Source organism: Papio anubis, chromosome 16 (genome assembly GCF_008728515.1).
Source record: "Papio anubis isolate 15944 chromosome 16, Panubis1.0, whole genome shotgun sequence".
Lineage (NCBI taxonomy): Eukaryota > Metazoa > Chordata > Mammalia > Primates > Cercopithecidae > Papio > Papio anubis.
The window spans coordinates 27,824,814-27,838,198 of NC_044991.1; the positions used below are offsets into that span (position 1 = coordinate 27,824,814).

Consider the following 13,385-nt stretch of genomic DNA (forward strand, 5'->3'; position numbering starts at 1 on the left):
AGAGCAAGAGAGATGCAAACGTGGCTGTGGACCATTCACAGGTTACTCAGCCCTGGGGCCCTGCTCCTGCTTCCTCCTAGGTGTGTCACATCTGTCTCACCAGGGATCGTTGCTGGGTCTGCCTGAGCACATGATGGGAGAATCTGGCAGATTTGGCTTCTTGGTCACTGAATGTTCGATGCTGTCCTGTATCTACCAGGGAACAAGAGCACATGGGAAGAGTTGTTTTCAAAATGAAAATAATTCTCTATTGCAGATCACAGGGAATTGTTCCAAATCCCATCGGTCTACGTTGGGATTTTCCCATGAGAGATGGAGTAAACATGAGTTTTCAGTTCTTGTCACAAATTCTTCAGTTCTTATCGCCAATTCCATGACTACGGTAGAGTCTGCTGGATTATCTGGTCCCAACAGCAGGACATCCATACCCCTGCCTGAATCTGCTGCACAATCTCCCTGCTCTGGGCACCAAAACACTGGATGATGTTCATGCCTCCTGATATATGAGTTGGAGCCACATCCCCAAGGGTTAAATATGCTGCCTCTAGACACCAGAATGACCTTATAGCTTTGTGTTTCTTTCTTTCTGGTGGGAACTGTAAGATCTAATAACGTGCCCTTTATTTTGTGAGAGATACTAAGCTGCTGCAGAGAACTTAATCCTCAACATTTCAGCTACTACACAGGCTGAATGGTCTTACGGTTTGTTTCCCACTCTCAGGAATGCATGGGTCTCACCAAAGCTTCCAATAGACAGGGCCCCTACATGCACATCTGGTCCAAATACAGAATAGAGCCCTAGGAGGTTCTCCTGGGTGTTCAGATGGTCAAGGCCCCTATGACAATATCATGAAAAAGAAGGGAGAGTTAATGAAGTTGAAAAAATCAAGTATAAACCTATACTGTTGTCTACTCCATGTAGTCACATGGTTTCTGATCCTATTCTGAGAGGAGTAGAATGAGTTTCTGCATGGATGGTGCCTGCTGTGCACCTGCAGCCAAGCATGGTGTTGTGTTCTATCCGGGTCTTCTTCTGGCACAGCAATTTCGAATGGAACTACCAGCTGACTGTGTCTATAGAAATCCACTTCCATCTTCCAGGATCCATTCAACAACTGCAGGAATCATTTCAGTAAACTGAACACAGGGCCTCAGCTATAACTACAAGTCCTCCAGGAGAGAAGAACGCTGTCTCAGAGGGTGCAGTCCTACTGGAATTTCTCTTCTCTTTGGGACACACCAGGCCAGCGGAGGCACAGGGGCTGTGCGTCATCTAGTTTCCTAGATGAGGTGGTCTCCTCGCTGTCCTGAGATTTTGAAGAAACTGGGGAGATTGGTGCAGGCACCCCTTGGGTCCTTACAGGAAACTTCCTCCAGACCACACACTCCTCAATTTGTTCCCAAGCTCCAAACTTTTTTTTTTTTTTTTTTTTTTTTTGAGACGGAGTCTCGCTCTGTCGCCCAAACTGGAGTGCAGTGGCCGGATCTCAACTCACTGCAAGCTCCACCTTTCGGGTTTACGCCATTCTCCTGCCTCAGCCTCCCGAGTAGCTGGGACTACAGGCGCCCGCCACCTCGCCCGGCTAGTTTTTTTTTTTTGTATTTTTTAGTAGAGATGGGGTTTCACCGAGTTAGCCAGGATGGTCTCGATCTCCTGACCTTGTGATCCGCCCGTCTCGGCCTCCCAAAGTGCTGGGATTACAGGCTTGAGCCACCGCGCCCGGCCAAGCTCCAAACTTTCTAAAGTCACTGTCTAATGGGCCCAGAGTGTTCGTGTGGAGTGGTGGAAAATCTCTAGGGATGGATAGTGGTGGTGGCTTCAAAGCATTCTGAATGGACGTACTGTTGCTGAATGCACATTTACACATGACTGAAATGGTTTAAAAATTGATCATTTTGCCATAATAAAAATACTGCATACTTTGGAGAAAAGTAAACCTAGTTTAATTTTGAAATTATTCAATGAATACCAATAAAATAATAGTGTAGTAAGCACCATTTCCCCTTTTGCTATAGCAGCAACTGATCCCCTTGTGCTCTTTTGACCTCTCTCCCCCACTCTCTCTCAATAATGAGCAATGATCTTCTCTCCAGTCCTAGCTCACACTTCCCTAGTTGTGCAGGAATGCCTGTTGCAGCTGTTCATTTATTTCCAGGCAGAGTCCTCAAGATTTCTCTGCTCACATTTTGTTCTCAGCTGTCTGGAGCCAGCATGGCAAGTGGGCCAGAATCACTTGTCATGAGAGACTTGTGGAAAGTTTTGCAAAAAGGTCCCCAAGAAAAAGCAATGCTCATTGTTGGCAGCAGGACCATTTCCACATAGTAGGACTGTGCTAGGTGTGCAGCGGGACTGTGCACACTGTGCCCACAGGCCGGGCTCTCTGTGCTGCTGACTCTGATCCTGTGTTTGGCAGGGCCTTGTCCGCTGCTGAGTCCACTGCAGACTCGACCCTCAATGGGAAGGTGGTTCCCAGCTGCTGGACACTGAGTCTCAGACAGGGACAGACGGTATTGAGGATGCCCAGTCCCTGATGTGCATAAGGGAACAAAGCCTGCTAATGGAGCAGAAGATGAAGGAAGCTGTGGCTCTAAAGGTGGGGTTTCCAGCCCTCAGTTTCAGTGGCCCATGGCCTCCTCATCTGTGTGCACCTTGTCAATCTGGACAATGTGAATTAGAGGTGAAGGGGATTGAAGGACTTTCCCATTTTCTCCCATTTTCTCTCCTAGTTACAGAATGCAGCCTTCCACATATACTCTATTAGAGCTTGTGCTCTACAAACACACCTGATACTAAATTAGTGACTTCTGATAGTGCAGATGGGGACAGCCACCAGTCCCTCTGGAGACATTTCCCATAACATGAACCAGTGAACCCATCTCTGAAAGCCCTCGTATTTTAAAAAATAAAATTTTTGAATTTCAAGGAAAACTAAACCTTTGAAAAAAAACACGATTCAAAAGAGAACCATGCCACTTTCCATTTTTGCTTGGGCTGCAGTGAGGACAGATGTAGAAAGTGCTTCTGACGTCTGTGTCTGTTCCCCTGTGTGGATGCACATATCCAGGAGAGTTTAAATGAGGTAGGTGACTTCGGCAGCATTGGCCGGGCTCTGGTTTGCTTCTGGTACTAACAGAACATAGAAGAGAGGACAAGGTAGCGTGTCCCGAAGATCAGAGATTTTCTTTTTGCAGGAAGTGCCTGGGCTCCTGGAGTGTTCTCAGGGCTTTGATCCAGCCCACTGGCTCCACAATCAACATCACTGATATTTCAGCAGGTCACTGACCTAATTCCATTTTAGCGCTATCTCAAATGGAAACATTAGTTTCTTACAACTATTCATATAGCAACATAGCACATAAATATCTAAATAACACATGCAGAAACAGTAGTCTCAAATGCAAAGCTGTCACCTCCCCACACCACACACTTTCTCACCTGAGCCCCTGAGCCCACTCTTCCCTCCTCTCACCCTTGCCTAGGGCTCCCTTCTCCTGTGCCATTACAAATGTCTTCTAACAGGGACAGTGACACAAGACAGTCCCCCCACCTCCTCCAAGCACTCACACCACAGAACCTCCAGTCCATCTCCTGAGGGGACGTTTACATTTCTATTCTGACAGAGAGAAGTCACTGTGATTGGAGTCTTTACCCCAAACCCAGGAGTTTCTGAAGAACACATGGGGTCAGTCACTCTCTTGTGTCGGGAGGCTTCACCTCAGGGAGGCGCCCGGCTCTGGGCTGAGGCGGACTCAATGTGAACTAAAAGGCAGGACTAAGGAAAGTCCTGGGTCACACTGTGAGCGACGCATGCGCCCTCAGAAGGGGTCCCTGGTGCTAACCCTGACCCAATTCTAACCCCGGGCACCTTTCCTCAGCTCCTCTGGCCCTGGGACACCTCCCTAACCTGCCTCCCATGAGGCTGGTCACAGCTGTTGTGAGCACTGCCTTCTCCATGTCACACTTTTTCTGTCAACATTTTGAGGAGCCAGTGGTTTTCTCCTCATCCCATGTTCCTGTCCCACCCGCCTGCTGGGGGTGGATTTATTTCATGTGTGAGATTTCCTCAGCCCTAAGCCAGAGCTGCCTCATGGACACCAACCCTGTGGGACGCTCCTCTGGGAAAAGCAAACAGGAACCAAGAGGAGCATCTGGAGCCCTGGTGTGGGAGACGCACTCCATCCTGGGGGAGGGAGCGTGGAAGGGATGAGAAGGGACCAGGGGCCTAGGATTGAGCTGGGAAGGGAACCAAAAGGCAGAAAGGGCAGAGCAGGGGCTGTCAGCTGTGACTCAGGGAAGGATCCTGGGCCTCGGGCTCCTCCTTCTGAGGCCACCAGGGGACAGCGTGGGCCTGGACCTGGGAGGTCCCTGCTGGGCTTCACGTGGGGTGACTCCTAGGAGCTCCTTCTTCCTAAGTCCCCCTAAAGAGACAGAAGCAGTCTGGGGTCCTAAATCTGTCGTGCATTTCTAGAAGGGCCAATAATAAATAATAAATGCATTTCTAGAAGGGCCAATAAATGAACCCCAGGTTTATCCAAACAGCAGCTTCAGGCCCCTGCAGACACAGAGGGCAGAGCAAGGTGTGAGGAACTAGCCGAACTGAGGAGCCCTAGAAGGGCTGAGGGGGACTGCGGGGTCCCTGCGGGACCCGTGGTCCCTGGGAAGGGGAACGCTGGGGTGTCTCCAAGCCACTCTGGGCCCTGCCCTCACACTGGCCCCACAAAGAAGGGAAGGGAAATCCTGGGACCCCACAGCTGTCCTGGACCACCATGAACCGCAGCACAGGAAGGACAAGGACCCCAAGGCTGGCTCCATTTCCCGGGGACTGTCATGGGCTCAGTCTCAGGAAATCCAAGTCAAGGAGTTTCAATACCCCCAGATGAGCCCTGCTGTCCAGGGAAGCAGAAATCTCTGAGCCCAGGCCCAGGTGAGGGTGGGGCGAGGACAGGAGCTCAGGACATAGATTTGCATGGAGGCCCCGCCCTCCTCTGAGGCAGTGGGGGTAAGACAGGGCTGGGGCCAGGCCCAGTGCTGGGGTCTCGGCAGCGCTCTCTGGACGTCTCCACCATGGCCTGGGCTCTGCTCCTCCTCACCCTCCTCACTCAGGGCACAGGTGACACCTCCAGGGAAGGGGCAGACCTCTGATCCTTGGTCTCCTGCTCCTCAGGCTCACCTGGGCCCAGCACTGACTCACCAGAGTGTGTTTCTCCCTTTCCAGGGTCCTGGGCTCAGTCTGCCCTGATTCAGTCTCCCTCTGTGTCTGGGTCTCTTGGACAGTCGGTCACCATCTCCTGCACTGGAACCAGCAGTGACATCGGGCGTTATAACTATGTCTCCTGGTACCGACAGCAGCCAGGCACAACCACCAAACTCATGATGTACAATGTCAATACGCGGCCCTCAGGGGTCTCTGATCGCTTCTCTGGCTCCAAGTCTGGCAACACGGCCTCCCTGACCATCTCTGGACTCCAGGCTGAGGACGAGGCTGATTATTACTGTAGCTCATATGAGGCCAGCGACACTTTCCACAGCAGTCCAAGTTCACAGGGAACTGAGACCAAAACCTGCCCTGGGCTCTCAGACTTCCTCCTTTCTCTGAAGATGCTTCCTCACCCTGTGCAAGGGGCTCCCTGCAACACGTCCTTGAGAATTCTTCTCTCTCAGCTCCTCTCCTTTCCCGCCATGAAATCCAAAAGGAAACCTGCTCTGTGGTTTCTCATCCAGGACAGGGACAGCTTCCTTTTGCTTTAGTGTTGTTGTCCCTGAACGTGCGACTATTCCTAGCTTTTTAAATTCAGGGAGAGTGAAAATGAGTTGCCTGATTGGTGCAGTCCCTGCTGTTTTGAGGAACATCCGCATCCTAAATGTACTGGAATCTCCCACTGTGTGCAGACCAATCTGGACAGACACTATTAGGGGTAGTTTCCAGAAACCACATCTTACTCGACTTTGTATCCACCACACTCTGGTGAAGATGGCCCTCCTGGCTGGGTTAATCCCCTGCACCTCTGTCCCCAAGCAGTGAGCACTGTGAGGAAGATCTGAAGATGTTTCTGAGGAATTAAGAAGAAAGAGGAATCCACTTTTTTGTTTGTTTTTACTGCCCTTTCACTTTGCTCCAATACCCCAGGTTGCTGAGCTGGGAAGATTTTGAGTGATAGAATCAGTGTTCTCTCAGAATCCTCTTCCCCTCACATCAATAAGCCCCCGTCCTGGCAATGTCCCACAAGCCCCTTCAGGTAACAGGGATTGTGGAGTGACATGTTGCAGGAAGCCCCACCTCCACCTGTAGAATGAGAGTTTCCAAAATGGTTACACAGGGAAGGGTTAACCTGAATCCATCCCCCTTCCTCATTTACATCAAGCATTTCTAGTTTCCATGGAGGTCAATACTTTTGTAGTTCAAATCCCTATTAATTTACTAATAGTGATAATTAATTTAGGAACTAGACAAGAGCTGGGTTCAAAATTTATATTTAATAAATATAGCTATTATTATATACAGCTTAGACTTCTTAAACTTCAATTAAACACATTATATTAAAAACCAACTATTTTACTTTATGTGTATCCCAAAACATCATGTTGTCTACCTGAAATAAACACATTAAAATTTATTTCAAAAACCAAATTGTATTTATTGTCTGTTGATGCATAAAAATTACTCGTGAAACTTAGCATATTAAAATAACACGTCTGTGATCTTGTGACTTCAGTCCATCTAGAATTGGGTGCAGCTTAGTTTGGTGGTTTTGGCTCCCAGCTGATCATGAAGTTGCAGCCAAGCTGTGAGGCTGTGAGGCTGTGAGGCTGGGCTGCATTCAAAGGCCAGAGCAGATGGCCAGGCCCAACCTGAGGAAGGCTGCCAGATGTAGACCTGTTCTGTTTGGCAGATGTAGATCAGCTCAGGGTAAAAGGAGAGAGTGAAGTGAAGGCCCCTGCCCTGGTCCTCCATATCAAAGACCATTCTACGCATGCACCATTTCTCATTCTTTATACTGTGACACCCTAGGCATAGAGCACTGCCCTGTCCATTCTAAGGCTGCAGAGTATTCCATGGTAGAATTTGAGACTTGGAGCCTTTAATGGTAATCAACAAGAATTTGATCTCACAAATAACACTGCAGTGAATAGCCCTATGCAGGCTCATTTGGGTTCTTGTGTGAATACGACCATAGGATAAATTTCTAGAAGTGGAATTTCTGGGTTAAAAGGATGCGTGTTTATAATTTTCACCTGTTGTTCTCAGATTCCCCTCCAGATAGTCTCTACTAGTTTACAATGCTAGCCACAAATATTTAATCAGAGTACACTGATGAAAGTTTACATTGTTCCCAACCTATCAGATTTTAAAAGGTTACCTTGTTTCAGTTTGATGTTTGATTTCTCCTATTCTGCTTGAGGTTCTGCATTTACTTAAATATTTCAGTGTTCACTATTTTTTAAGATTTGGTAAACTTTTTCTTAAATATCCAAATAAGACCTATTTTAGCCTTTGCTACACGGAAGTCAACTTTGAGAATATTATGTTGGTATTTATAGCACCATTTACTGTGTAACCATTTAAAACTATGAAAACCCCTCTCAGCTCTGGGGCCACACAAAAACAGGGGCTAGGATGGCCCACAAGATGCACTTTAATGGTCTCTGGTTTGTAGGGTTATTGCAAGTTTGAAAATTCCACCAGCGTAGGTTCTAGGTGGAGATCTCTTTGTGAGGGTCACTGTATTTCACCTCCTATAGTGGCCTGAGGTCTTTCTTTGGATAAGAACGTACTTATATTACTCATTTGACTGAATCTTCCCAGAACAGTCCTGTGCCACAGTCTCATAACGTTTATCTTGATCCATTTTTCTAAGTCATGGAGAAGAGCTTTAGTGTATCAAGAATAGACTCCGCCTAGGTTGAAAATTAGCGGGACGAGGAGGGCCAAAGGGGCAATGAAGCTTGCAACAAGTCAGGAATAGTCCAGTGCAGGCTCATAGAAAAAAGTCTTAAAATCAACACTGTAGATGAAACCATAAACATACAGGATTGTTGTAGTTCTTGTGATTACAAATAAATAATGAAGTGTATGTTTTAAATGTATTGAACATTTATATAAAGCACGAGGACTGTAAACCCCAGAATGTAACAATGGAATAAAGACGAGAGCTTGATACTTTAAGCTTTAAAGGCCCAAAACAAGTTGTTAGGAAAAGAACAGGACTTTGATAATGGAAATGTGTTAATGCTGCAAATTATCATCTTCTGCAAAAGCAGAAATTATATTTTCTTAGGTATAAGGAAACATCTTATGGAACATCCTTCTTTCCCATTGTCAAGAATCCGTTCACCCCATGAAAAAACTGTTAACATTAACTAGGAAACAATTGTACTTTGTATTAATAAATAACATTGAGAGGTTTCCTTATTAGCACATCAAAATGTTGATGCTCAATACTAAAATTAGACTTCATAGTTTAACGCATACAACACAGTGATTTTCTTTGGACTATACCATTTTTGTTTCGATTTATCTTAAGTCAAGTCAGACATATTCCATCCTGAAAAAAAATTCAACATTTGATATTTTTCTGTGTTAATTTTCTTCCAAACACTACCAGAGATATCCCATGGCTGCTGATTAAATGTGATTTTGTGGCCATTTCAACCATTACTTTAAATTATTACAAGAATGCACCGTCGAGATTTCCCCCACATCTAATTCACGAATATTGCTGATGCTGACTCACTCATCTCCTTCAATCTTAGCAAATGAAGTGGAGGTTTACTTTTCTGAACACTCAGATGGTAACAGGAGACAGGAGGTGAAAATCCCCAAAGCTGCTGTCCTTAAACCCTCAGGATGAATAGCACCTGGAGTCTCACCCACACGTGATTTGCATCATACATAAATGAGATCTGGGTCTTAAAAGAGTTGATGCAGAGTTCTTTAAGGATTTGAGCTGTTGGATGAATGTATTTTGAATTTCAGCTCTTGGATGACTATATTTCACAAGTGAGAGACAAGTTCTGGAGTCCATAGGGTGCAGCACTATTGGCTGAACTGTGTCCCCTCAAAATTCAGACAATAAAGATCTAATGCACAGTTAAGTGACTGAAATTGCAAACAGGGTCTTTAAAGAGATGATCAAGTAAAAATGAAGTCATTACAGTGGGTCTTTATCCAATCTGCCTTATGTCTTCCTGGGAAAAGACATTTTATGTACTCAGAAATGAGACACCAGAGATGAGCGTGCAGAGGAAAGACCATGTGAGGACATAGCAAGGAAGGAGGCAGCCACCTGCAAGCCAAGGAGAGAGGCCTCAGAGGAAACCAAACCTATAAACACCTTTATCTTGGAGTTTCCAGCTTTCAAACGGTGAGAAAATGAGTTTCTGCTGGTTGGGCCACTAGTTCTTTGTAACCTTGCTATGGCAGCTCTAGCAAATGAAAACGAGAGAGACCTTGGAGGTCAAGTATGAGGGGGAGGAGGAGATGGAGCAGGGTGCAGGATGCAGGGCAGGGAGGGACTGGGAGGTCAGGCTCTGAGGTACGTCTCCTGGGTGAAATTGGGACTCCAGTCACTACTATCTGGGGGACGTGGGGAAATAGTTGACCTCTCCATATTGATTCCCTAGTAAAGATCGGGCTGTGAGCCTAGGACTCCTAATCTTCCTATATTCCTATTTTATAATTAATATTATAAAAGTCTTCTTGAAGTCACACTTCTAAAATACTCACCAATGCATCTGGTATACATTGAGGGCTCATAAGTGGTCAAGCTGCATAAACTACTCCAACATGGAGGATGGCATTTTTCTTGGAGGAGCAGGGGTTACTGTGAGCCTTGGTTTGGGGACCCTACTGATTCCAAGTCCCCTGCTAGTGTTTAAGTACAACAGGCATGAATGATGCTTCTTTGGTGCCCATTCTATTGGGTAAAGTCCACTCTCTACTCATGACAGCCACGTGCCCCATCTTCTGAACTTGGGAAATTGCCACACCAAACCCTCAGGCTCAGGGCCCACACAGAAGCTCAGAAAGACACACTGGGAAGTGGAGAAGAGATTTGCATCCATCCCTTAGTGGAGAGACACCTAACTAGACAATAAGATAAGGAAGTAGGTTTGTATGATGAGTCACCCCTTCTTATGATATGAGAGACCTAGAGACTCCCTTCTCACGTGCGCTCAGAGGTAGAACTCTGAGGCATCTCCACTATGGCCTGGACCCCCTTTCCTGCTCACCCTACTAAATCTCTGCACAGGTGCTGCTTCCCAGGGTTCAACCCCCACAGGACCAGGGAACCGCCTGGCCCTGACTTTGAGCTCATCACAGGCAGTGACACAGGGTGTGGCACTCTGAGAATGAGACCCTCATCTTCAGACTCATCTCTCCTGTCCTTGCTTCCAGGTTTTGTGGCCTTCTCTGAACTGACTCAGCTGCCTGAAGTGTCTGCAGCTTTGGGACAGACGGCCAGGATCCCCTGCCATGGAGAGGACTTAGAAAGCTATTATGCACACTGATACCAACAGAAGTCAGTCCAAACCCCTAAGCTCATTGTATATAATGACAGAAAGCTGCACTCAGAGATCGCTGAGCGATTCTCTGGTTCCTGATCAGGGGGAACAGTCACACTGACCATTACTGGGGCTCAGGTTGAAGACTATTATTGTTTTTCTGGAGATAAAAACACATCCACAGTGACACAGACAGATAGGGAAGTGAGACACAAACCCCATCACCATCTGTGTCACTCTCTTAAGCCCCAGGAGGACTGTGAACAAAGTCATGAGCAGGGTTAGCCCAGCTCAACTGGATCTGTGACCCCCAGGCACCTTTCCCTCTAGTCATCCAGGCAGGCTCTGCAGGGGGGGCGGTTAGGAGAAAATTTGGGGATGACAAGACTAAGCTCTCTTGAGGTTGCTTAGCTGGGTATGCATTGGCTTAAGATAACGTGACTGGTAGGTCAGAGCAAGATAATCACTGAGCAGTCATGTTGCCTGGATTTCGTTTTGTTTAATGACCAAACCTAACGCAGCTCTCTGATCCAAAATGCCCTGGATTAGTCCCCTGGACTCCTCACTGTTTAACTGAGACCTCTGGTCTCCAGCTGTCATGGCATCATGATACTGTAAACGGGGAAGGCCATTGTAATGGCAACTGTGACATCAGGGGTCATTTACCCACTATCTACCCAAAGCCGCAGGGAATCCTTGGCTTCTCACAGCTTTTTCTCACTGGAAAATGCCACTGAGTGCAGAGAACTGTGTCTTCCAAGGATGTGCCCCCTCCAGAATGTGGTCTGGGAGCAACGACTGCCTGATGCCTAGATTCCAAAGCCAAGCTTCAATTCAGGATGACCTTGAAGTGCCTCCTGCTGAGTACTCAATTGTAACACATTCCCAGTGGAGCCTCCCACATTTATTTTTCTGGAAATATATACCTGAACCCTACTGCATGGAATTCACCCTCTCAGAGTGAGTTTCCAAGAAATCCAAAAATTAAAAACTAAACAGCAATAAGAAAACAATACGGAGAGAAGAGTATCAAAGAAAAGCAAGTTGTACAAAGAGAGAACTCTGGAGTCTTCAAATATTAATAAGCATCAAGGAGCACACGTGTGGATGGAAACTCCATTTTCAGACAAAACCACCATCCAAAGACACTTGTGGGAACACTTCACAGAGCACTCTTTCTCTCTCTCTCTCTCTCTCTCACACACACACACACACACACAAAATATGAATCCTGCTTGTTCCTACAGTTACAGAGGAAAGGCCTGAGTTAAGGGGCATGAGGTTGAATCCTCAGAACAGCTTTGCTTCAGTCCTGGGGAAAATGTCAGCCTAGACAATAGGCTGGTCTGGTCTCAACTAAGCAAGTAGAAAAGCAAGTTTTAAAAAGTAGCAAGTTTCCAAATAATTATACTAAATCCAAGAATAAAAGACAAAATAGAGAAGTGCAAGTATACTCTAAATCCAACAAGGAAAAATTCACGCTATCTAGCACCTATCAAATTTCCTTGCAAGAAGCAAGAAAATATATGCTATAAAAAGCAGAAAAGTTCATCAGTCCGAAGTCTCCCTGAAATTGCACAGATGATAGACTTTGTAGGAAGAATACAAAAGCGATACTTATAACTATCTTCCACTGGCTCAAGAGGGTACGGGATTGATTGAACATGTTAAGTGGAGACACGGAAGACATAAAAAGATCAAAGTTACAGAAATGGCCTCTAAAATGTCTGCGATAATTAAAAAAAAAAAAAAATGAATAAGGGCCAGGCATGGTGGCGCATGCCTGTAATCTCAGTATTTTGGGAGATCATCATGGGAGGATTATTTGAGCCTAGGAGTTTGAGACCAGTCTGGGTGACACAGGGAGACCCTGTTTCTACAAAAATTAACAAAATTAGATGCATGGTGCACACCATGGTTCCAGCTACTTAGGAAGTGGTGGAAGAATTGCTTGAGCTCTGCAGGTCAGGATGGCAGTGACCTGTGATCATGCCACTGAATTTTGGCTTGGGTGATAGAATGAGACCCTGCCTCTTTTTTTGTTTGTTTGTTTTTGTTTTTGTTTTTTTTTTGAGATGGAGTCTCACTCTGTTGCCCAGGCTGGAGTGCAGTGGTGCGATCTCAGCTCACTGCAAGCTCCGCCTCCTGGGTTTACACCATTCTCCTGCCTCAGCCTCCTGAGTAGCTGGGACTACAGGCACCCGCCACCTCGCCCGGCTAGTTTTTTGTACTTTTTAGTAGAGACGGGGTTTCACCGTGTTAGCCAGGAATGGTCTCGATCTCCTAACCTCGTGATCCACCTGTCTCGGCCTCCCAAAGTGCTGGGATTACAGGCTTGAGCCACCACGCCCGGCCGAGACCCTGTCTCAAAAAAAAAAAAAAAAAAAAAAGAAAAAAAAAAGTCTGAGAATAATTGTAGATTAGCTGCTGCAAAATAATAGATTACTGAACCTGAAGATATAACAATGAAGCTCTTCAAAATGAAGCACTGAAAAAGAGAAGATAAAAATTATATTGAGCATCAGTGAGTTTCATGACATCTTCAAGGAGCCTTAATGGTATAATTAAATAAACTAAAGGAGACAAGATTGGTGGGGAGAGGGAGGGTACAAAAACCACTTAAAGAAATAACGAACAGCATGTGGAAAATTTGGTGAAAACTATAAACTTATGATTTCACAAAGTTTAACAAAACCCAGACACCCACCCACCCACCCACCCACACACAGACATAGACACAAAAAACACACACATAAAGAAAACATCAACACCCGCCATGATCAAATTGCAAAAAAAAAACAAAAACAAAAAACTAACCAAAAAAACCCAAACCTGTGATGGAGAAACGCTCTTAAAAGCAGCCAGAGAGGAAAGACATGTT

At 46.0% G+C, this 13,385-nt stretch overlaps 1 long non-coding RNA gene and 2 gene segments (V, D, J or C); 2 read left to right on the forward strand and 1 right to left on the reverse strand.

Moving 5' to 3' along the window:
* LOC110740624 overlaps positions 1-12,324 on the reverse strand; it is a 61,305-nt gene extending 48,981 nt beyond the window's left edge. The window contains exon 1 of the long non-coding RNA XR_004178849.1: positions 5,193-12,324. This is a non-coding gene — a long non-coding RNA (uncharacterized LOC110740624). The remainder of the gene's footprint in view (positions 1-5,192) is intronic.
* LOC103888259 overlaps positions 1-13,385 on the forward strand; it is a 641,220-nt gene that overhangs the window by 444,910 nt on the left and 182,925 nt on the right.
* Positions 1-13,385, forward strand: part of LOC101024006 — a 644,330-nt gene that overhangs the window by 428,992 nt on the left and 201,953 nt on the right.